This window comes from Triticum aestivum, chromosome 4D (genome assembly GCF_018294505.1).
Source record: "Triticum aestivum cultivar Chinese Spring chromosome 4D, IWGSC CS RefSeq v2.1, whole genome shotgun sequence".
NCBI lineage: Eukaryota > Viridiplantae > Streptophyta > Magnoliopsida > Poales > Poaceae > Triticum > Triticum aestivum.
Window position 1 is genome coordinate 495,681,294 of NC_057805.1, and position 24,316 is coordinate 495,705,609.

The window sequence follows — 24,316 nt, forward strand, 5'->3', positions numbered from 1 at the left end:
TTGTTTTGTTTTGGGACCGACAGGTTGTTTGCTTAGTTTTGGACCGACAAGCTCTTTGTTCTCTTGCCCGCACACACTACGAAATGCTTTTTATAGATTTATAATAAATAATCTAAACGTCCATTGCAAAAATGGAGTCTTGATACAGCATCGGTAGCCCATTACAGAAAACCCTCCAAAACAATGCATCACCTGCATCAGGATAAGCAAAGAGGGGAACCTGACCACAATTAAGGGACAACTCAGCAGAGCAAAACAAAACGCCGCAGTTTTACGTGACCAGCATAGGGATGTTCTAACATAGACTATCTCGAGCATAATCAGAAGTCTTGGGTCTCTTAGATACCTGGCTAAGCATTTTTCTTTTTTGGCACTCCTTTTTCTAGTATGATCCACGAATCCAGCAGGGAACACAAATAAAGATCGCATTAGTAGGTTCAGTAGGAATCACACGTTAAACACAAGATTTATTTCTTGTTTTCCAAATGGTCCAGATTAAAGCTGCAGATCCAACTGATACTACAGTTCTATCTTTACCAATATAAGGCAACCAGTTTTGACCCAAATCATAAAAACACATGGATGTTTTTGGGTTACCAAAAGGCCCAAATACCACATTCCAATGAAATCAAGAAAAGGAGCAAGTAAAAAGTAGATGATCTGTAGTTTCTTCAGTGCCACAAAATTGACAGTGTTTATTCCTGTCGACCCTCAACATTCTTTGCAATAATATAATGCTATAGAGATTTAACAGGAAATTAACCTGGCATAGTTAACAACCATTTAACTTTTCCAGGTTCCTCAATCAAGGAGACCTGACTACACATGCCCAGTAAGTCATTCCACATAGTCAAATTTCCCCATATTAACATCTATGGAATCTAATACAATCAAAATCTTCGTAAACACTATAGCAACAGTATAACGTTTTGACAAAAAATCAAATTATATAATCGAGGGAATAATTGGCAAAGAGGCTTGTTTCTTAAACCCACAAGTGTATGGGTTCTATTATAGCCCTTTTCAATAAGTAAGACTGCCAAACACAATGACGAGCATAATAACTTGGTTGATGCAAACTAGTAAGGAAACACTGCAAAAGCTACAAAGATTGTTTGTATTGTTATTTGATCGCCAGAATAATTATAAGAATGTAAATTGCAATAAATACGTAATGGTGAAGCAAGTGGTGCAATCCTTAATTGTGCTAAGGATAATACGGTGGTTTTACGTATATGGACCAAACTGGTCTCGAGTACGGCAGGAAATTCACCTATTTATTTTCACCTATGGTGAAGCAAGTGGCCCAATCCTTAATTGTGCTAAGGATAAGACGGTGGTCTTACTTATATGGACCAATCAGTTTGCTTTCTATAAGAAAAAACAAAAGCTTCAAAAATATTTATTTTGATTTTAGTTTTCAAAGTGATGAGTGCTCAACAAGATTTGCTTCGTGCTATTTATAAATATGCTAGAAAGGATGATCCTTATATTTGTACTTGAGGAGGTGCTTCTACTCAAGAACCCTTATATCCTGAAGGACATTCTAAAAAGATAGAACAAGATTCTCAAAATATTGATATCAATGTTCCTCATTCGCCTAGAAAGAAAAAGAAATCTACGCATGTTGAAACTGCTTATGATAGTTCTAGGGAACCTTATATTATTAAGAATGAAACTCAAGTGAATACAAATGTTGTTTATATTTCTGACATAGTTTAAAAAACCGGACCACACCGTCGGTCGAACTGTAAAAAATCAGAACCGGCGTGCTCTTTTAAAGCTATGCGGACCTTTCTGCAATTGGACCGGTGAAACCCGGTCGAACCGCCCAGTTTTTTGGGAAAATCGGGTGATAAAACCAGAACAGATGAATCGGAAAAATTATGACTATAGGAAAATATATTTGCAAGTGTTTGGATTTGAACCTGCACCCCCCCGGCCTCGTCACTAGGGGCGTGGAGCCCACAAAGCTCCACTCAAGTGGAGCTCAGCACCATCCTCTTCCTTCTACCCGAAAACTTCACCACCATTTTTCTTCCTTGTGTTCTTGCTGCTCTTAGTGCCCATTTTTTATCTCTTTGCTCGTTGCTTCATTTATGAATTTTTTGGAGGAATTCATCCTTGGTACGTGACTCCTCCATTGGTCCAATTAGTTTTTTATTTAGTGCACTATAGTTGGTTTGTTTAAATGCTATTGGTGACTTAGTATGTGAATGTGCATGTCAAATTTATAACTTTCTAAGAAATATTGATGCCTTGTATAGTCACTAGGAGTTCACTAAAGTGGTTTCCCAAAATTACTATGGTTTATATTCACTTTTTATGAGGTTGTGAAAAAAATCAGAATATGAAGAAATGCTTCAATAAGTTTGTGCACTTCAAGGCTCCTTCAAGTTCAAGGTAGACAAGGTCCTCCTCAAGTACTAAGTTCTTGAGGCCTTCTTACGAACATTTACTTTTATCTTCCGCGTCTTGCAGAGGTAAAAGATGCTAAGTGTCCATGTGAAATATTCAAGGCACATACAAGTATATATGAAGAATTTGATGCTTTTTCAAACCTATCAAATCAGTTCCTGTAGAACTTTTATTATAACTCTAATCCTGCTAATTCGCGAGTGTCGTTCATTTTGTACGAAAAGAATCTTAGCTTATCTCTGCGTGATTTTTGTTGTGCTATTCGTGTACCTTATGATGGGGAGCTTGACAAACCTCGCTCACGTAATTCACCATTCGAGAGTTTTTACCATTCACTTTGCGTTGGTGAGGGTAGAGAGTTGACGACGATTAAATTAACTAATATTTAGTTTCCCTCTGCATACTATTTTGCTATCTTTCCCGGTCAGTGCTTGTTGGCTAACAATAATCCTACAAACAATTGAAGGCAATATGCCCTAGAGGCAATAATAAAGTTGTTATTTATATTTCCTTGTATCATGATAAATGTTTATTATTCATGCTAGAATTGTATTAACCGAAACTTAGTACATGTGTGAATACATAGACAAAACAGAGTGTCCCTAGTATGCCTCTACTAGACTAGCTCGTTAATCAAAGATGGTTAAGTTTTCTAACCATAGAAATGTGTTGTCATTTGATGAACGGGATCACATCATTAGAGAATGATGTGATGGACAAGACCCACCCATTAGCTTAGCACTATGATCGTTTAGTTTTATTGCTATTGCTTTCTTCATGACTTATACGTGTTCCTCTGACTATGAGATTATGCAACTCCCGAATACCGGAGGAACACTTAGTGTGCTATCAAACGTCACAACGTAACTGGGTGATTATAAAGATGCTCTATAGGTGTCTCCGATGGTGTTTGTTGAGTTGGCATAGATCGAGATTAGGATTTGTCACTCCGTGTATCGGAGAGGTATCTCTGGGCCCTCTCGGTAATGCACATCACTATAAGCCTTGCAAGCATTGTGACTAATGAGTTAGTTGCGGGATGATGCATTACGGAACGAGTAAAGAGACTTGCCGGTAACGAGATTAAACTAGGTATTGAGATACCGACGATCGAATCTCGGCAAGTAACATACCGATGACAAAGGGAACTACGAATGTTGTTGTGCGGTTTGACCGATAAAGATCTTTGAAGAATATGTAGGAACCAATATGAGCATCCAGGTTCCGCTATTGGTTATTGACCGGAGATGAGTCTCGGTCATGTCTACATAGTTCTCGAACCCGTAGGGTCCGCACGCTTAAATTTCGGTGACGATCGGTATTATGAGTTTATGTGTTTTGATGTACCGAAGGTTGTTCGGAGAGCCGGATATGATCACGGATAGGACGAGGAGTCTCGAAATGGTCGAGACATAAAGATCGATATATTGGATGACTATGTTTGGACATCGGAATGGTTCCGGGTGAGTTCGGGCATTTACTGGAGTACCGGGAGGTTACCGGAACCCCCCGGGGAGTATATGGGCCTTAATGGGCCTTAGTGGGAGAGAAGAGAAGGCAGCCTAGGATGGGGCGCCCCCCCAAGCCCAATCCAAATTGGGTGAGGGGGCCGGCCCCCCTTTCCTTTCTCTTTCCCCCTCTTCCTTCTATTCCTAGTGGGACTAGGAAAGGGGGAGTCCTACTCCTACTAGGAGGAGGACTCCTCCCCCCTTGGCGCGCCTAGAGAGGCCGGCCGGCCTCCCCCTCCCTCCTTTATATACGTGGGGAAGGGGGCACCCGAGGACACACAAGTTGACAGTTGTCTTAGCCGTGTGCGGTGCCCCCCTCCACAGATTCCACCTCGGTCATATCGTTGTAGTGCTTAGGCGAAGCCCTGCGTCGGTAACTTCATCATCACAGTAATCACGCCGTCGTGGGTGACGAAGCTCTCCCTCGACACTCAGCTGGATCGAGAGTTCGTGGGACGTCACGGAGCCGAACGTGTGCAGATCGCGGAGGTGCCGTACTTTTGGTACTAGGATCGGTCGGATAGTGAAGACGTACGACTACATCAACCGCGTTGTCATAACGCTTCCGCTTACGGTCTACGAGGGTACGTGGACTACACTCTCGCCTCTCGTTGCTATGCATCACCATGATAGATCTTGCGTGTGCGTAGGAATTTTTTTTGAAATTACTGCGTTCCCCAACAGTGGCATCCAAGCTAGGTTTATGTGTAGATGTTATATGCACGAGTAGAACACAAAGAGTTGTGGGCGATAATAGTCATACTGCTTACCAGCATGTCATACTTTGATTCGGCGGTATTGTTGGATGAAGCGGCTCAGATCGGCATTACGCGTATGCTTACGCGAGACTGGTTCTACCGACGGGCTTCGCACACAGGTGGCTAGTGGGTGTCTATTTCTCCAACTTTAGTTGAATCGAGTGTGACTACACCCGGTCCTTGTTGAAGGTTAAAATAGCACACTTGACGAAAAATCGTTGTGTCTTTTTTTCCGTAGGTAAGAACGGTTCTTGCTAGAAGCCCGTAGCAGCCACGTAAAACTTGCAACAACAAAGTAGAGGACGTCTAACGTGTTTTTGCAGGGCTTCCTGTGATGTGATATGGTCAAGACGTGATGATATATAAATTGTTGTATGAGATGATCATGTTTTGTAACAGTTATCGGCAACTGGCAGGAGCCTTATGGTTGTCGCTTTATTGTATGAAATGCAATCGCCATGTAATTGCTTTACTTTATCACTAAGCGGTAGCGCTAGTCGTGATAGCAATAGTTGGCGAGACAACAACGATGCTTCGATGCAGATCAAGGTGTCAAGCCGGTGATGATGGTGATCATGACGGTGCTTTGGAGATGGAGATCAAAGGCACAAGATGATGATGGCCATATCATATCACTTATATTGATTGCATGTGATGTTTATCCTTTATGCATCTTATTTTGCTTAGTTTGGCGGTAGCATTATAAGATGATCTCTCACTAAATTTCAAGGTACAAGTGTTCTCCCTGAGTATATGCACCGTTGCGAAAGTTCGTCGTGCCGAGACACCATGTGATGATCGGGTGTGATAAGCTCTACGTTCACATACAAAGGGTGCAAGCCAGTTTTGCAGACGTAGAATACTCAGGTTAAACTTGACGAGCCTAGCATATGCAGATATGGCCTCGGAACGCTGAGACCGAAAGGTCGAGCGTGAATCATATAGTAGATATGATCAACATAGTGATGTTCACCATTGAAAACTACTCCATCTCACGTGATGATCGGACATGGTTTAGTTGATATGGATCACGTGATCACTTAGATAATTAGAGGGATGTCTATTTAAGTGGGAGTTCTTAAGTAATATGATTAATTGAACTTTAATTTATCATGAACTTAGTCCTGGTAGTATTAGCATATCTACGTTGTAGATCAATAGCTTGCGATGTAGCTCCCCGTTTATTTTTGATGTGTTCCCAGAGAAAAATTATGTTGAAAGATGATAGTAGCAATGATGCGGACTAGGTCCGTGATTTGAGGATTATCCTCATTGCTGCACAGAAGAATTATGTCCTTGATGCACCTCTAGGTGACGGACCTATTGCAGGAGCAAATGCAGACGTTATGAACGTTTGACAAGCTCGGCATGATTTTACTTGATAGTGTAGTGTGCCATGCTTTACAGCTTAGAACCGGGACTTCAAAAATGTTTTTAATGCCATGGAGCATATAAGATGTTCCAAGAGCTGAAATTGGTATTTCAGACTCATGCCTGAGTCGAGAGGTATGAGACCTCTGACAAGTACTTTGCCTACAAGATGGAGGAGAATAGCTCAACCAGTGAGCATGTGCTCAGATTGTCTGAGTACTACAATCACTGGAATCAAGTGGGAGTTAATCTTCGAGATAAAATAGTGATTGACAGAGTTCTCTAGTCACTATCACGAACTTACTAGAACTTCGTGATGAACTATAATATGCAAGGGATGACGAAAACGATTCCTGAGCTCTTCGTGATGCTGAAATCGACAAAGGTAGAAATCAAGAAAAGCATCAAATGTTGATGGTTGACAAGACCACTGGTTTCAAGTAAAATGGCAAGGTAAAGAAAGGGAACTTCAAGAAGAATAGCAAGCAAGTTTCCACTCCCATGAAGAAGCCCGAAGATAGACCCAAGCCTGAAACTGAGTGCTTCTACAGCAAAGGAAATGGTTACTGGAAGTGGAACTACCCTAGATACTTGGCGGATAAGAAGGATGACAGAGTGAACAAAGGTATATTTGATATACATGTTATTGATGTGTACTTTACTAGTGTTTATAGCAACCCCTCAACATTTGATACTGGTTCAGTTGCTAAGAGTAGTAACTCGAAATGGGAGTTGCAAAATAAACAAAGACTAGTTAAGGGCGAGGTGATGATGTGAGTTGGAAGTGATTCCAAGGTTGATAAGATCACCATCGCACACTCCCTTTACCTTCGGGATTAGTGTAGAACCTAAAATAAATGTTATTTGGTGTTCGCGTTGAGCATAATATGATTGGATCATGTTTATTGCAATATGGTTATTCATTTAAAGTCAAATAAGAATTGTTATTCTATTTACATGAATAAAACCTTCTGAGTTCATACACCCAAGGTGAATGGTTTATTGAATCTCGATCATAGTGATACACATATTCATAATATTGATGCCAAAAGATGCAAAGTTGATAATGATAATGCAACATATTTGTGGCACTGCCGTTTAAGTCATATTGGTGTAAAGCGCATGAAAAAACTCCATGCTGATGGGCTTTTGGAATCACTTGATTATGAATCACTTGATGCTTGAGAACCATGCCTCATGTGCAAGATGACTAAGACTCCGTTCTCCGGAACAATTGAGTGAGCAACTGACTTATTGGAAATAATACATACTGTTGTATGCGGTCCGATGAGTGTTGAGGCTCGTGGCGGGTATCGTTATTTTCTGACCTTCACAGATGATTTAAGCAGATATGGGAATATCTACTTGATGAAACATAAGTCTCAAACATTTGAAAAGTTCAAAGAATTTCAGAGTGAAGTGGAAAATCATCGTAACAAGAAAATAAAGTTTCTACGATCTGATCGCGGAGACGAATAATTTGAGTTACGAGTTTGGTCTTCAATTAAAACAATGTGGAATAGTTTCACAAACTCATGCCACCTGGAACACCATAGCATAATGGTGTGTCCGAACGTCATAACCGTACTTTATTGGATATAGTGCAATCTATGATGTCTCTTACCGATTTACCACTATCGTTTTGGGGTTATGCATTAAAGACAGCTACATTCACGTTAAATAGGGCACCGTGTAATCCGTTGAGACGACACCGCGTGAACTATGGTTTGGCTAGAAACCTAAGTTGTCGTTTCTTAAAGTTTGGGGTTGCAATGCTTATGTGAAAAAGTTTCAACCTGATAAGCTCGAACCCAAATCGGAGAAGTGCGTCTTCATAGGATACCCAACAAGAAAATGTTGGGTACACCTTCTATCACAGATCCGAAGGCAAGATCTTTGTTGCTAAGAATGGATTCATTCTAGAGAAGAAGTTTCTCTCGAAAGAAGTGAGTGGGAGGAAAGTAGAACTTGATGAGGTAATTGTACCTTCTCCCGAATTGGAAAGTAGTTCATCACAGAAATCAGTTCCAGTGATTCCTACACCAATTAGTAAGGAAGTTAATGATGACGATCATCATACTTCAGATCAAGTTACTACCGAACCTCATAGGTCAACCAGAGTATGGTCTGTACCAGAGTGTAATGGTAATCCTGTTCTGGAGGTCATGTTACTTGACCATGACGAACCTACACTGGTGCGCGTCGGTCCTAAACAAACGGTTTTTTACCCCTTTCCGCGACGGCATTTGGAACCGTCACCAAGTGAGTGTGGGCGATAGGGGGGTCCTTCCCAAACGACCCAGAAACCGTCGGGGATAGGGAGCCTTGATGCATACAATTGTCCCTATATAACCGTTTCTAATATCTCGAATATCCCAAACACTTCATCCTTGCTACTCGTTTGTGCTCGCATTGCCATCGCAGTCGGAGTTTTGTGGTTCTGCCTAAAACCAGGTAGATTCTAGGCACGGGTGCTTTCCGCGTAGGTTCTAGGCAGATTCCAGGCACGGGAGATTTACGATGCCTGGCACATCACAAACAGTTCATGATTATAAACCGTGTACGATAGGTAGACAATCACACACATTTAGTTTTCCCGCACCGTATGTGATAGTGTCTGACATCACACACGCTTTGCGAACGGCAACTGTGTGCATGCTTGCACACGTTTCCTCTCTGTGAACCGTCTCGGATTATGGTGTATATCACAAACGTTTGTGTTTTACCAACCGTGTGTGCCGTAATGACCTGCACAATATAATTTCGCCCTAATTTAATTACTGCTATTTAAAATTGTACCTAATTTAAACTTGAAAATAGGCTATAGCTTTATTCATATCCATCAGGTTCAAACAACCAATGCATTGTTCGATTCACAGGTACATATGTTTAAGAATTACAGAAGCACCAAATAAAGAATGATGTACCAGGGTTCTATACTTGTACTATTACAGATGGTAAAGAAAGAGGCGACAGACATTCCAGTTGCTGAACAAGGTGAAGTGGAATGGCCCTATTGTGCTCTCCTGGATGCAGAAGGCATGCAGGACTCTAGTCCAACCCCTTGTGATGGCCGGCCGCCAATCATGTAGTTTGAGAGGTAATCTTGAGTAAACTGCTTCAGGATCCACTGCAAAAGAAAAAAGATTCAGATATTGTCATCTAACACAACTCATTACGGGTAGTAAAAAGAAGGCTACAGGGTTCTTACTTACCATCCTGCAGTTCACTGTTGTCTTGCATAAAGTGTAAACAAATAGTTCGATTGACATCTTTTGACCCATTTTAGTAACAATCTTTATCAGTTTCTTCACTTGATGCTGGTTCATGAATATCTCATTGCCCCATGCGCAGAAAGGGTCGAAGTGTGGATCTTTGGCAATGATATATGTACCTAAAAGCACTAAGTTAATATTAGAAGCTAAACAACAATTGAAAAATGATGTAGTACAACATTCCATCCATCCCATTATATAAGATTTTATTACATGTATATCTAGACATCATCAGAACATTAAGGTAACACTCTTCCTTGTTGCTATGTAGCCTGGGATTACATATTTAGTCATTCAGTACAATGCATGTTGCTAAAAAACAATTGAAAAATGAAAAGGCATGTTAACTGCAATATCCTTAATAGCAACCAAATATCGTAATTCATAGTGGTATTGTTGAAACTGTTATTGATGAAATTGGACTGCACAGCAAATAGTTGCACATATAGAGCATCACATTGTGAAGAACTGAAATAAACAAGTCATAAGGACATCCCTAGGCGATCCTTAAAAAGTTAAAGGACTAAAACCCTTAATGGATACAAATATACTCCAGCAATTTTTGGCCTTTTCTAGTCGATCCCCTAAACTTGAAGTTGTAAACTTCAATTTGATCAAGTTCAAAGCAGGTTCAACCGAAAGTAGCATGCATTCAAACATAAACATAGATAGTTTTGCATAACCGAACATAAAACATAAATTTAAACTAAGTAAACTACTTTTGGTCGAAGTAGAGGTCGAGCCAATCCTTCCTCGTCATGTACGGTATGCCGCGAGCTGGTTCCGGGCCAGTACCATCGTCGGGGTCGTTGGGGAAGGCACTCCTCCACTCGTCGACGTCGATCTCCTCGTCCTGGGGGCCCACCTCGATGCCCTCTGCGCCGCCGTCGCTGTCGGTTTCAAAACCGGCGGATCTCGGGTAGGGGGTCCCGAACTGTGCATCTAAGGCGGATGGTAACAGGAGGCGGGGGACACGATGTTTACCCAGGTTCGGGCCCTCTCGATGGAGGTAATACCCTACTTCCTGCTTGATTGATCTTGATAATATGAGTATTACAAGAGTTGATCTACCACGAGATCGTAGAGGCTAAACCCTAGAAGCTAGCCTATGGTATGATTGTTGTTGTCCTACAGACTAAACCCTCTGGTTTATATAGACACCGGAGGGGGCTAGGGTTACACTGACTCGGTTACAAGGGAGGAGATCTACATATCCGTATTGCCAAGCTTGCCTTCCACGCCAAGGAGAGTCCCGTCCGGACACGGGACGAAGTGTTCAATCTTGTATCTTCATAGTCCAACAGTCCGGCCAAAGGATATAGTCCGGCTGTCCGAGGACCCCCTAATCCAGGACTCCCTCAGTAGCCCGTGAACCAAGCTTCAATGACGATTAGTCCGGCGCGCAGATTATCTTCGGCATTGCAAGGCGGGTTCCTCCTCCGAATACTCCATAGAAGATTTTGAACACAAGGATAGTGTCCGGCTCTGCAAAACAAATTCCACATACCACCGTAGAGAGAATAATATTTCCACAAATCCAATCCGTCGACAGCTTTTCATAATGTGACGTATTGCCGTGGTCTGGTCATGACGAACCGTTTTTCCGAGCCTGCCGCTGCACGTGTTGCGTGGCGGTTTTTATTGGCATGTCCTGTCGAAGCAGAGATCGTGTCCCTTTTTTCACGGGATTCTCATCAATACGGGTATGGGTAACCCAATCGTGCCCGTTGGTATGACTCCTCGATTTTAGGCAAGTCCCAAACGGCCACACGGAGGACGCTTGATATTCATCCTCTTTATAAAGAGGCCTAGGCCTGTCCCCTTCTTCTCGCGCTCAATCGAATCCTCCCCCCACCTCGAGTTCCAACACCCAGGGCTCAGGCTAGGCGCTTCGGACCTACAATCATGTCCGGATCCAACCTTCAAGGTCGGTGGGTGCCCTCCTCCTTCACAGAGCAGGAGATCAAGAATCTAAGAGAAGCTAGGTATTTGACCGGCGAAATCTCGCACAGGCTGCCTGCTCGAGGGCAGGTCATTCCCACTCCCGAACCTGGCAAGAGTGTTGTATTCGTCTCCCACTTCCTCCAAGGGCTAGGTTTCAGTCTAGATCCCTTGTCAGAGGGCTCATGTTCTACTACGGGCTCGATTTCCATGATCTGCCTCTGGATTCCATCCTTCACATCTTGTCTTTCATCGTCGTGTGTGAAAACTTCCTCCGCATTACCCCACACTTCGGCTTATGGCTCAAGACCTTCAATGTGAAGCCGAAGATGATTGAGGGGCGACACGCAGAGTGCGGAGGTGCCGTAATAAGCAAAGGCACCGATGTTCCATGGCCAAAGGGTTCCTTCCCGGAGGTGTCCAGTTTATGGCAACGGGAGTGGTTTTATATCACAGCTCCCCAGGGTACTAAGTGGGTAGCCGCCCTGCCTTCCGCTCGGCCCCCCCGCCACAACTGGTGTCATGGGTCAACAAGGGGCTGGACTGGGGGCCAGTAAATGATGTGCCGACATTGCAGAGTCGCATCTGAGATCTCCACGAGAGAGATGTCAGCCTTGTTAAGGTAATGCAAGTTATGCTAGTTCGTCGAGCCCTGCCTTGCAAACGTCGACCTCTCCGTATGTGGGAGTTCAACCCGGAAGGACCACGAACTATTCAGCATTTCTTCGGCGTGATGCTCGAAGAGATGTACAGATCGTTCTTCGGATCACAAATAGAGTATCCGGACACCTCCGAGGATGCGGGTCTGAACTGCAATCGCCCAGACACTCAAGTAAGTAATTCCGTGGCCAAGCACGTTGTCTTTTAATTTATCACAACATCATTCTGAAAAGTCGCCTTTTGACCAGGACTGGATAAAAAAGGCGAAGATGATCAGGTGTCCGGCCCCCCTTCCCAAGGGCTCACCGGATCCTGTACTAGCCAGGATGCTTGAGCTTGCGCCTTATCAACCGCCATCAGGGGAAGGTAAAGGGAGGAACAAAGAGGCCGAGAGCGAGCCTCACTCACTATTCATCCAAACCGGGGGAATTAGTGCCTCCGCGAAGGAGGATAACCAGGGGGAAGAATCTAAAATTCCCTCTCCCCGGGGAAGGAAGAGGACCGCCTCTAAAGACTTGGAAGTAATGGTCTCCAAACGAGGGAAGAATCCTTTGTCGGAGGGTCCTACCTTGGAGGGCATCCTTACCGCATAGTACCCGCAAGGGGACCAGCCCTCTACCGAGCTGTAAGTAAACGAAAGTACTTTATAGTAAATATATCCTGCTTCATTTTCGAGAACGATAACTGAGGCGTGCATCTTGTAGTTCGGATCGTAGCCCTTCTCGACAGAGTTCGTCTTTGGGGGATCTTCTTCCAGAGATGATGGAGAGCGAAACACCTCCCCGTGCCTGCCCGCCTCGTGAGGCGGGCGACCCTGAGGTGTCGTCACGGAGGATTTCTCCTGATCCGCCAAGTCCAGAAGGTAAACCTTCGGCCAACCGAAGTCCAGGGTATTCGGCTCCTAAGGAGAGCCACAGAAAGAGTCCGAAACCGTTCGGTGTGCGATCGGACGCACTGATGAATCTTCTGGAGCAAGCGGCTGTCTCGGAAACGCACCCTGCTCTAATGGGCATGGTGGTTGAGAGGATTTCATCTGCCGAAAGCGGGTTGCATGAAGCTTTTATGAGTCTGCTGAAAGGCTTTGAGGTACATGAAGTAATATATATTTTTTGGATGATACCGCACACGCTAGGTGTGGCCTATGCAGATAGTAGCCCCTAAGACTCTGGTTGCTGTCGAAAAAGATGGCAAATAGAGGATCATAGTCCCAGGTAATAACCGTGATGCTTTCATGCGCAGGTGGCTGCGGGTCCGGTGGCTGGGCAGACTGGTGAGTTTGCCGAATTGAAGCGTCAACTTGATGCGGCAGATGCCGACATCGTGCTTGTAAACAAGCGGCTTGATGAGGCACAGGGTATGTATTCTCCTAGGATCAATACATATTAAGAGGAGCATGATGCTAGTATCTGTAATATGTTGTGACTGCAGATGGAGCTGTCGTCGTGGAGACCCTTCGGGCAGAACTTGCCCGAGCCAAGGAACAAGCCAGGAAGAGTGATGCCGCCACCCTAAAGGCAGTCGAAGAGCTAAGAGCCGAACAGGCTGCCCATTGCCAGAGCAAAGAGAAAATAGCCAAGATGGCTATTGAGCTGAAAGATGCCGCCAGCCGGTATGAGCTTCTTGAAAAGGAAAGCCAAGCGAAGGCGGCGGAACTGAAGTAGGCCATGGAAGCGGCCAAGGAAACCCGCTCGCAAATCAGAGCGGTGAAGGAGGAACTCCGTCAAGCCGGAGATATTGCGGCTGGGAAGCCCTTTTTGTTGCAGACGAGGTTTGGAGACCCGAAGTATGCCCCTCTAGATAAATTATGGAGTTCTGCAGACGCGTACTTGGATTTAGCAGCGAGTGCCGCTGATGCGACCAAGTTTTTCAAAGATCAGAAGGATCATGTAGTGGAAGGGTTGTTCTGGTCATAGTTCCGCACTCCAACGCATCCGCTGCTGTTAAATGAACAAATGGCCGAGTGGGCCGAGCTCCATAGGTTGTCCGGACTTGCTATGAGGTCCGTTGTGGATCACCTTTGGCCGGAGGGACCGAGGCCGAATAGTTATTTTGGCCTAGTGCAACAATTCCTTGGTGCTGTGCCGCATATCGACGCTGTGAGGAGGTCGGCGTGCATAGAGGGTGCGCGGATGGCTCTTGCCCGTGTCAAGACGTACTGGGCAGAGACGGAAGCCACCACTATTGCATCCCAGAGTTTGGCGGTAGGCCGGGTATCGGCCGAGCACTATCTTGAGGAAGTCTTAGAAGGCGCTCGTGTAATAGAGGCTCAGTGCTCGAAGCATATCATGTTCTAGTGACATGTATCTCAATTGTAAGAACAATGCTTATCAAATTATAAAGGTTGTGTTTATACTTTTGCCTGAAAGTATTATGATGCCTCCTGTGCGGCCGTTTATGTATATATGTATATAACCTGAAAGTTTGCAGTCGCCGGCTTCAGCCCCCACGCATATAATGCGGGGGTGTTCGCAAAAAATGCATATTCACACTTGATCCAACGTCTTGGTCCATTAAGGAGGTGATAGCGCAGCGAACGAGGCAATCGGACTATATTGCTTTAACACTTTCACTTAGCCATAGGAGTTTGACGGTGGGACCACTATATAGCCCCTGGTACCTCCGCGCTCATCCGAATACGGGGTGCGTACATACATGACCGGGAAATGGCCCTTCGTTAATGCGGAGGAATCCCAAAGATTCCGCTAAGTCATCGAGTGGTTGACCAGTCTCGCGCTTTATCATGACAGTCAGTTTTCGGCTTTCTCTACTGAGGTGCTCGTCCGGATGAACCAGGGCACAATCACAGTAGTTCTCCCGGTGCCACCTTAGCCGATAGAGCGGAACGTAAGGTAGCAAAATACGGGAGCCAGGCAAACCCAACATTTGACCAAAGACATGATTCGGAGCTGATGCATATAAGGCCAAACTCGCGACGCCGAACACTCCCTAAGGTATTCGTTCTTTACAACATATACCAGGCTGAATAACGCCCCTGATGATGATCCCTGAGTGTCCAGGTACGTGCATTGTTCTGACATGGTGAAATGCCAATAACGTCAGCATCACTCTCGGTTATGCTGAGTATCTGGAGGATGTGAAGCAACAAGAGACAGTAAAAAAGGTTTACGCAGGGTCTTAATCTAAAAAGAAACCTTTGAGCGGGTCCCTGCTGCACGTCTGTGCCTGTGTCTCCGTTGTGCCGTATCCTGGAAGGGTGTAGCACGATTGTCATCTGTAAAAGAGAAGAACTTAGGTGAAAGTTGTCGTGTGAAAAATTGGTTATTCTCAATAAACCATTAAAATTCAAGATAAGTAAAGTTGAACCGAACTAGCCCTGTTTACACGCGGAAAGCCCCTGGTACCGCCTATGCGGGTATAATGTGACACCCAAAATTTTATCTGGACTTTTCAAAAAAATTTATTTGACTTAAGGAGGTGATTTAAATTTTTCTTGAAAAGAACCCCCTTTCAAAATATTTTTTTATGGAAAGAGTTTTATTTGGATCCACCCAAGACCTGTTTTGATCTTGGAGATTCTTGTTATTTTTATTTGGACTCAAACCAAAATGCTTTTCACTTGAGAAAAATGCCTTTTGAAAATCTCTTTGAAAATGCACTATGGCTTTTGGAATAACCCTTTACCACTTTCAACAATTCTCTCTTGCCATGGCCTTAGTGCAAATCCACTCTCCTAAACCTTCCCTCACCTTTGGATCATGTTTTGCATCAAATCCAGCAAGTTGTACCTCTCCATATAATTATTTTTCCATTTAAATCTTATTCAACAAATTTCTGCCTTCTATTCTAGCCATTGGTGATTTACAAAGGAACTCCACTTTCTGTTTTGATTTTTTGCCCCCAAACCTCTTTCCCTTCCTAGTCCTTTGAACCCTCAACAAAGATCCATGAAGATCCACTGGTCTTTAGTTCAAATTTTTCAAACTACACTTGCTGCAAGTTTGGACCAGATTTGTCAAATTTGGTGAAATTCATTCAAATCTTTCTCCAGAAATTCCAAATAAAATCAGGCAGCCACTGGGTACATTGAGTGGTCACCTCACCAAGTACCAACTCCAGAAAAAAATTTCTACTTGCCAAATCATTCTGTCGAACACCTGCAGTGCTTTGTCAATGTCAAGTTCAGTTAAGCTCAGAGAACATTTCGGTGCTACTGTCGTTTTCTTCAGAACCCGACGTCGATCTCGCCAGTGCCGCTGTGTCGCCGTGTTCCCTGTCCCCTCCCCCTTGTCCTCTGCACCGCACGAGCATCTGGCACCTTGCGGACGTCGGCGACGAGCAGCAGAAGGTGCGCCGCCCCGTGACCGACGCCAGCGGCGGCTTTGCGGCCGCCAGAGAGGGGCGCGGCGCTGACGGCGCCACCCAGCGCCTCCCAAACCACCGGAGCTCGCCGCGTGGCCTTCCACTCCCAAGAACACGCTGCCACTCTCGTCATGAACCGCAGGGCACGGAGCACGCTCTCTGCCGTCGTCGTGCCCGTGCGGCCACCCCACCATGGACCGACGCCATTACGCCAAGACCAACCGAGATTTGCGGGGGAACGACACCAGTAACTTCCACTGATGCTGCCTGGCCACTCAAACCTCCTGCCAATCCACTGCATCGCCGGAGATTCTCCGTTCACGGCCACCCCGTCGATCCTCCTATAAATAGAGGCCCCGAGCTTCAACTCGAACCCACACCACCTCTGCACTCCACCTAGAGCACGCCTAGCCACTGGTAGAGCCACGGTAGAGCTTTCTTCCCCGTCTCCGGCCGCCGCGACCCGCCACGGGATCCAGCTCGATTCACTCCCGTGCGTGCGCCTCTGCCTCCCATCTCTAGCCAGTAGCTTCACTATGCATCCCTCCTTCTGACCCGCACTTCAATTCGAAGTTTGCAGCCCTCCACCGGAGATCCCCACCATCGCCCGAGCCGCCATCCGCCGGAGAAAGTGTCGTCGTTGACGTGGTGCTCTCCGACGCTCGAGTCCACCACCCACCGACGCGGAAGGACACGCTGAAGCTCTTGGTACCCTCCGATCTTCCTAACTCGCCGTGGTTCGACGCCGGCGTCCACCGCAGTCTTCGGGCGCCGGCGAGCTTTTTAAACCTGACATGTGGAACCCCCCTGTCAGCCTCTCTTCCTTTTCCGCGCGAACCTTTTGCCGTTGACGCCTTCGGGCAAAATACGTTTTCTCTGTGGGCTCGCGCATTTCTTTCCGAAGCGTTTTCTGCTTTCTCAGTTTAACCCCTGGAACTTTTCTGTTTCATTACAGATGAGTCCCTGGACAGAAACTCTTATAACTTTTTGATAAAAAGTGATTTTTGAGTGATTCTTTTTCTGACAGTCTTAAAATTTTGTCTAGTTTTTTATGGGATTTATTTGGAAAAAATTTCGAGAAATTTTTCTGCACGCGTTGGTTTTCACGTTAGTGCCCATTTTCGTTATTGCCATAGGTTCCGGGAGAGGTGACGGAGCCGCGAACTTCGCCGAGCTAGACTCCGACTTCTCCGAACCAGGCAAGCATGTTTGAACCTTTGATATGATCGATGTTGTGCATGTTTGCGTAAGAGGTTGCACGTGGCATATGAGTGTCAGTGAGTACCGCGTTGCTTGTGAGGCAACTTCCCGCATGTTCCAATTGTGCGATGATCTCTGGTGAGAGATGGCCTAATCATGTGGTGACATGAGGGGCAGCAAGGTGGTACTGTTGTAGCATACCAGCCTTGTTTCATCCGACGAATTCCGACGTTAACGTGGACGAAGTCACGTTATCGTTCTTTTCCCCTCCGTGCTGCCACATGTTTCATTTGCCAGGATGCGGTTTAGTAAGTTGGTAACCTCTTTCTGTGTACACACCAAACAGAGGGGCCGGGATGATGGTACCTTGGCCCAGGATTAAAGCCAGTCATCCGGTCAGGGGGCATGGGTGTTTCCGGTTGGGACCGAGAGGGGGGGCACCCCCTTAGAGCGCGCGTATAGAAATTTGATCCCATGCTACGCGAGGTTGTAGCCTCCCCGTCTCAAGGTTTTTCTTGAACGTTGCCGAGGGTGATCCCTGGCTTTGGAATGTCAAATGGGTGTGTACTGGTTAGACGTGTTTCTTCCAAAACACCGTAAACGGAACTAGTCCCCGTGACTACTGAAATCCATTGGCTGTGGTTAAGTACAGACTCTGCAGAGTCATATCCTTCCAAGTCATCATATCCATGATCAAGTAGTGTAGTCAGTATATCCCTATCTATCCGCGTGGAAAACTTGTCCCCAGTGAGCAAGTTCAAGTGGTAAACCCAGTTTAATTATTATTACTGTGGATGGACTAACTTTATATTTGTCTTGTACTTGTAATAATTTATAATCTCGAGCTACTAAATTATTGAGCTACAATATGAGCCCTTTATGTGATGTCGCTCAGACGTCCGACTGTGGCATGTTCGTCTTTTATTTTCTGTTATAAGCCCTTTATGTGGTGTCGCCCTGACGCCCGACTACGGCGTTACTATTCTTGCAGTTTCCTCTCGAGGAGTCATTCAGACACTCGTTTGGCACCAGTATTACTATTCTTGCAGTTTCCTCTCGAGGAGTCATTCAGACACTCATTTGGCACCAGTATTACTATTCTTGCAGTTTCCTCTCGAGGAGTCATTCAGACACTCGTTTGGCACCAGTATTACTATTCTTGCAGTTTCCTCTCGAGGAGTCATTCAGACACTCGTTTGGCACCCAGTATTTATTAACTCTATGTCTGAACGCGCTGGTTAACTTGTTCTTATGCTTCATGTTTTCATTTGTTATATCTTATGTCCGAACTGTCTTGCGAGTACTTTCATAGTACTCACCTGGCTTGTTGATTTGGCCAGATGTTGACGAAGGCGATCTCTTGGATGAAGAGTTTGATAGCGCGTCCGACGCCTAGAGGAGTCCCAGTCAGTCCTGCGCGATCGTGGATATTGGTCACTTGTATTATATACGCTTCCGCCACCCGCAATAAGTCTCCTCGAGCCTCACTCCGACGCTCGAAGAGCTGTAGTCTTCAGGAGTCATATCACTCGCGTCGCAGTGATATTTCCACCACCGTTATTATCGTGAGTTAGTAGTCAGGCCACCCTATCCGCCGTCTTGTTTTATCGGCGTGGTTGTAATAAATAGTTGGGCAGTCTCCGCTCAAATCTTGAATTATATTCAGTACTCCTGGTATTTTCTCTTCTGTGACCAAGATATTGTCTACCAGTGAGAAGGAATTCTTCTTCACTGGTCCGTAAAAGGGATTGGTCTCTCAATAAATATTTTATTGAAAAACCGGTCGTGACAAGCTTGGTATCAGAGCCAGGCTGACTGTAGGAAGCCACTAGGTGCGATCGCTAATCGGTTATTAGCGTCTTTTGTGCTTTTCAGCATTTTTGCAATTGTAGCTATTTTCTGTTGGTCATCATAAAATTTATGACTTGACTACTCAGAATTTTTGCCTACTTTTGTAGATGGCTGGCAGCAACTGCGAGACTCGAGTGTTCACGAACGTGCCCGAGGGGTTTGTCAAGCTCCTCGTTTCCATCACCAAGCTCGCAATCGGGCCAGCGACTCGTCCGGAGTTCACGCTCTATCAGCACATGCTCAGCGACGACGTGTCCATGCACCAAGCTGTGGTGCAATTCAAGGGAGGACGTTCTGTAGCTCGCCACTTCCGTTTTGTGGGAAGGGCCATGCCTACGGAGAGGCATGCCATGCAGATGGCTGCCCGTGAGGCGATAGCTCGTCTTCGGGACATCCTTCCTACGATGAAGACTCGCCGCTACCTCTACCTTCCATGCCATGTGCCTTACACTTGCCACTATGCTTTCGCCTGCCATCGGGGAGAGCAAGATGGAGCCATCGAGATGGTGGTGGAGTACCTCAAGGCTCTGGAGGAGTCCTTCGACAACCTCGTAGACGATCTTGTGGCTGCTCGCATGGACTTAGTCCGGGGCGGTCCCGCCAGCAGGAAGGAGCTTCTCCACACGACACCGCCTCTGACATTCGTCTCATCTTCAGCCTCTTATGCACCGGCCGTTTTGGCCACTGCTCGCCGTCTTCCTACCACTGAGGAGTTCGACCGAGTCATCGCTCCTACTCGAGTCAGAGCTGCACCGCCTGCCACACCCGCACTACCACCTGTCGCACCCGCGCCATCACCGCAGCGCAGTGCTTCGCGCCGGGAGTCTGCTAGAGAGGAGGTGGAGGTTAACTCTCCTGCGCCGCTGAGCCTTGCTCTCGGCAAGGGAAAGGACATCGTCACCATCTCCGACTGAGATCGCCGTGTAGCCGCGCGTTATGTCTGCTTGTATGATGTGTTTCCTCTGTACGCTGGTTTGTAGTGTTTGTGCTCGCTGCACCCCAGAGAGTGTTCTAATAACATGTCAGGATTGTGTACGCGCATCCTGAGTGCTGTATCGTGTGTTTGCTTTTCGCGTGTAAGATATGAGCTAGCAGTTCTTCTCCGTGCAAAATCGTTTATGTTTCCTTAAAAACCTTGAGGTCTTTTAAATTGTTGCCTTTGCAAGATTTTCCTTGTGCTACACAGTTCTTCTCATGAGTTTTTGCAAAACAATACCCCCCCAGACTGGAAAAATGTCTCGTCCGTGGACTCGCTCCATGCCCAATCAGCCAGAAGAGGTTTATGGGACACAGACTAGCAACAATTTCACTCAGGGTCAGTCCAGTCAACAGGACAGCGAAGCAGCCCTGTCTCAAGTATGCCGTCTCTTCGAACAAAGCCAACAACAACACCAAGAGATGATGAATCATGTCATCAATAAGGGAAACCACCGCGAACCCTATCAACCACATTCCAAGTTATCTGAGTTACAGAAGACTCGTCCCTCAACTTTTGCTCACACCGATAGGCCACTGGAAGCCGATGATTGGCTTCGTGAGATTGAAAGGAAACTGATTATTGCTCAGTGTTCAGATCATGAGAAGGTGCTTTATGCACCACACTACCTTACTGGAGCAGCTGCAGCATGGTGGGAAAACTTCCTACACATGCATCCCAGCGAACACAACATCACCTGGGAAGAGTTCAAGGAAGGCTTCCGTGGGGCACACATCCCCAGGAGCATCATAAAAATCAAGAAGAGAGAATTTGATGACCTGAAGCAGCGAGGCATGTCAGTGACAGAATACAATGGTCAGTTTACCCAGCTGTCTCGTTATGCCTACGACGAACACATGACAGAAAACAAGAAGATGGAAAAATTCCTGGACGGCCTGGCACCAGCACTAAGATGCCAACTGATTGTACACACCTTTCCGGATTTTAAAACTCTGGTGGACAAGGCCATTACCTTGGAGAATGAGCGCCGTAGTCTGGAAGATATCCGTAAGCGAAAGAGGGACAAGACGACCCTTGCTCGCAACAACCGAGGCAAGACTGAGGTTCCAAGGACGGAAGCAAGGAGATCCACGACTACTGATCCAAGGCCCGTCAGACAGTTTCATGCCAGGGACAAAGAGTTCACGTACCATCCAGGGGTCACATGCTATGCTTGTGGGGAAGAAGGGCACTATGCTAAACAATGCCCAAAGCCGAGGAACGCGGTCCCCAAGCCAAACAATAGTGGAAACAATCCAGCCCCCAAGCGCAACAACTTCAACCCCAACAACAACCACAGGAAGGGTCACCTGAACCATGTGACCAGGGAAGAAGCGCAGAATGCCCCAGACATCGTGCTCGGTACGTTCCCTGTCAACACAGTACCTGCCATGGTTTTGTTTGATTCTGGAGCTTCCCATCCGTTCGTTTCGAAGAGTTTTGTTTTGCAACATGGTTTTCCGATACTACCCTTGGAGAAATCTATGATCATCAAGTCCCCCGGAAATAAGCAAGTCGCTCAGGGTTACTGCCAAGGAGTGGTCATTGAGTTCGAAGGACTACAATTCCAAGCAAATCTCATCGTGTTGGAGAATAAAGGACTGGATGTCATCCTAGGGATGGACTGGCTAACCACCAACAAGGGATTCATTGACTGTTTTAATCGGACTGTGATTCTCACTCATCATCACGGTAAGACAATAAAAGTTACAGCTCAAGAAAGACCACGATCACGGCAACCAAAATTGAACAAAGTGGACATTTCAGAGTTGAGAAAAGTTCCAGTGGTATGCGAATTTCCTGACGTATTTCCTGAAGAACTACCAGGCATGCCACCAGACCGAGAGATTGAGTTCAGCATCGAACTAGCACCTGGCACCACTCCCATCTATAAGAAACCTTACAGGATGGCACCCTCAGAATTGGTAGAATTGAAGAAGCAGATAAAGTAATTGTTGGACAAAGGATTTATTCGAGCCAGCTCCTCACCTTGGGGTTCTCCAGTGTTGTTCGCCAAGAAAAAGGATGGGACACTGAGACTGTGTATAGACTATTGAGCCCTCAATATGGTCACCATCAAAAACAAATATCCGATGCCACGGATAAATGATTTGTTTGACCAGCTCGCACAAGCCAAGGTATTCTCAAAAATTGATTTGAGATCGGGATATCATCAACTGAAAGTACGGACAGAAGATATCCCCAAGACAGCATTCACTTCCAGATACGGATTATATGAGTTCACAGTGATGCCTTTTGGTCTAACAAACGCCCCCGCATATTTCGTCCACCTCATGAACAAAGTGTTCATGAAATTTATGGACAAATTTGTTGAGGTATTTATTGACGATATCCTGGTTTATTCAAGGACACCGGAAGAGCACGCTGAGCACCTCAGAATTGTTTTGGGAGAATTAAGAAAACATCAGTTGTACGCCAAATTTAGCAAGTGCGAATTTTGGCTAAGACAAGTTGGTTTCTTAGGCCATATATTGAACCAAGAAGGCGTGGCCGTAGACACAGAAAAGGTCAAAGCCATATTTGACTGGAAGCCACCCGCCAACGTTACAGATGTGCGGAGTTTCCTAGGAATGGCCGGATATTACAGAAGATTTATTGAAGGATTCTCCACTGTCGCAAAACCTATAACGCAGTTGCGCAAGAAAGACAAGAAATTTGTATGGATGGAAGCATGCGGGAAAAGCTTCCAAGAACTCAAGAAGAAGTTGACAACCGCACCGGTCTTAACTGTGCCAGACATACACAAGAGTTTTTAAGTATATTGTGACACGTCCCGAAAAGGTCTCGGATGTGTAGTAATGAAGGATGGCAAAGTTGTCGCATATGCCTCCAGGCAGCTGCGAAAACATGAGGAAAATTACCCAACACATGACTTGGAGCTAGCAGCAGTTATACATGCACTCAAGGAGTGGAGGCACTTTCTGTTGGGAAATCGCTGTGAAATATATACAGACCATAAGAGCCTCAAATATATTTTCACACAGCCAGAGCTAAATTTACGCCAACGACGCTGGTTGGAATTAGTCAAGGACTATGATGTCGGTATTCACTACCATCCCGGTAAAGCAAATGTAGTGGCCGATGCCCTTAGTCGAAACCCCAGCCTGGACAATGATGGTCCGCAAAACTTGAGGCCTGAGTTCCAGCAAGAGTTCGCTAAGCTCAACATGATGTTAGTCTCTGAGGGCACCGTGTCAAATCTGGAGATACAACCCACCCTGGTGGAACAAATTAAGAAGGCTCAACAGGGACATCCCAGCATTGAAGGTATAAATAAGAAATTGGACCTTGGTAGGAATTCAGAGTTCGTCATAGACGGTGAAGGAACATTATGGTACGGAGACAGACTCTGCATACCTAACGTTGAGGAACTCAAGCAACAAATCTTAACCGAAAGCCACACCGCTCCATACTCGATCCATCCTGGAGGAACCAAAATGTACAAGGACATTCAGGAAAGATTTTGGTGGCACGGTATGAAGAGAGATATAGCCACGTTTATTGCTTGTTGCGATTCATGTCAGCGCATCAAGGCCGAGCATCAAAAGCCAGCAGGGCTACTCCAGCCAAACAGGATACCGGAGTGGAAATGGGATGAAATAGGAATGGACTTCATCGTCGGATTACCCTGATCACAACGCGGAAATGACGCCATATGGGTCATCACAGACCGACTAACCAAGGTTGCTCATTTCATTCCCGTAAAGACTACCTACTCCACGCAAAGACTGGCCAAACTTTATCTCTCCCGTATAGTTTGTTTGCATGGAGTCCCAAAGACTATAATATCCGACCGAGGCACACAATTCGTCTCCAAATTTTGGGATCACCTACAGCAAGCTCTAGGCACGCAACTAGTTTTCAGTACAGCGTACCACCCTCAGACTGATGGACAAACGGAACGTGTAAACCAAATCCTAGAGGATATGCTAAGAGCCTGTGTGCTCACCTATGGATCCAGTTTGGAAGAGAGTTTGCCGTATGCCGAATTTGCTTACAACAACAGTTACCAAGCCA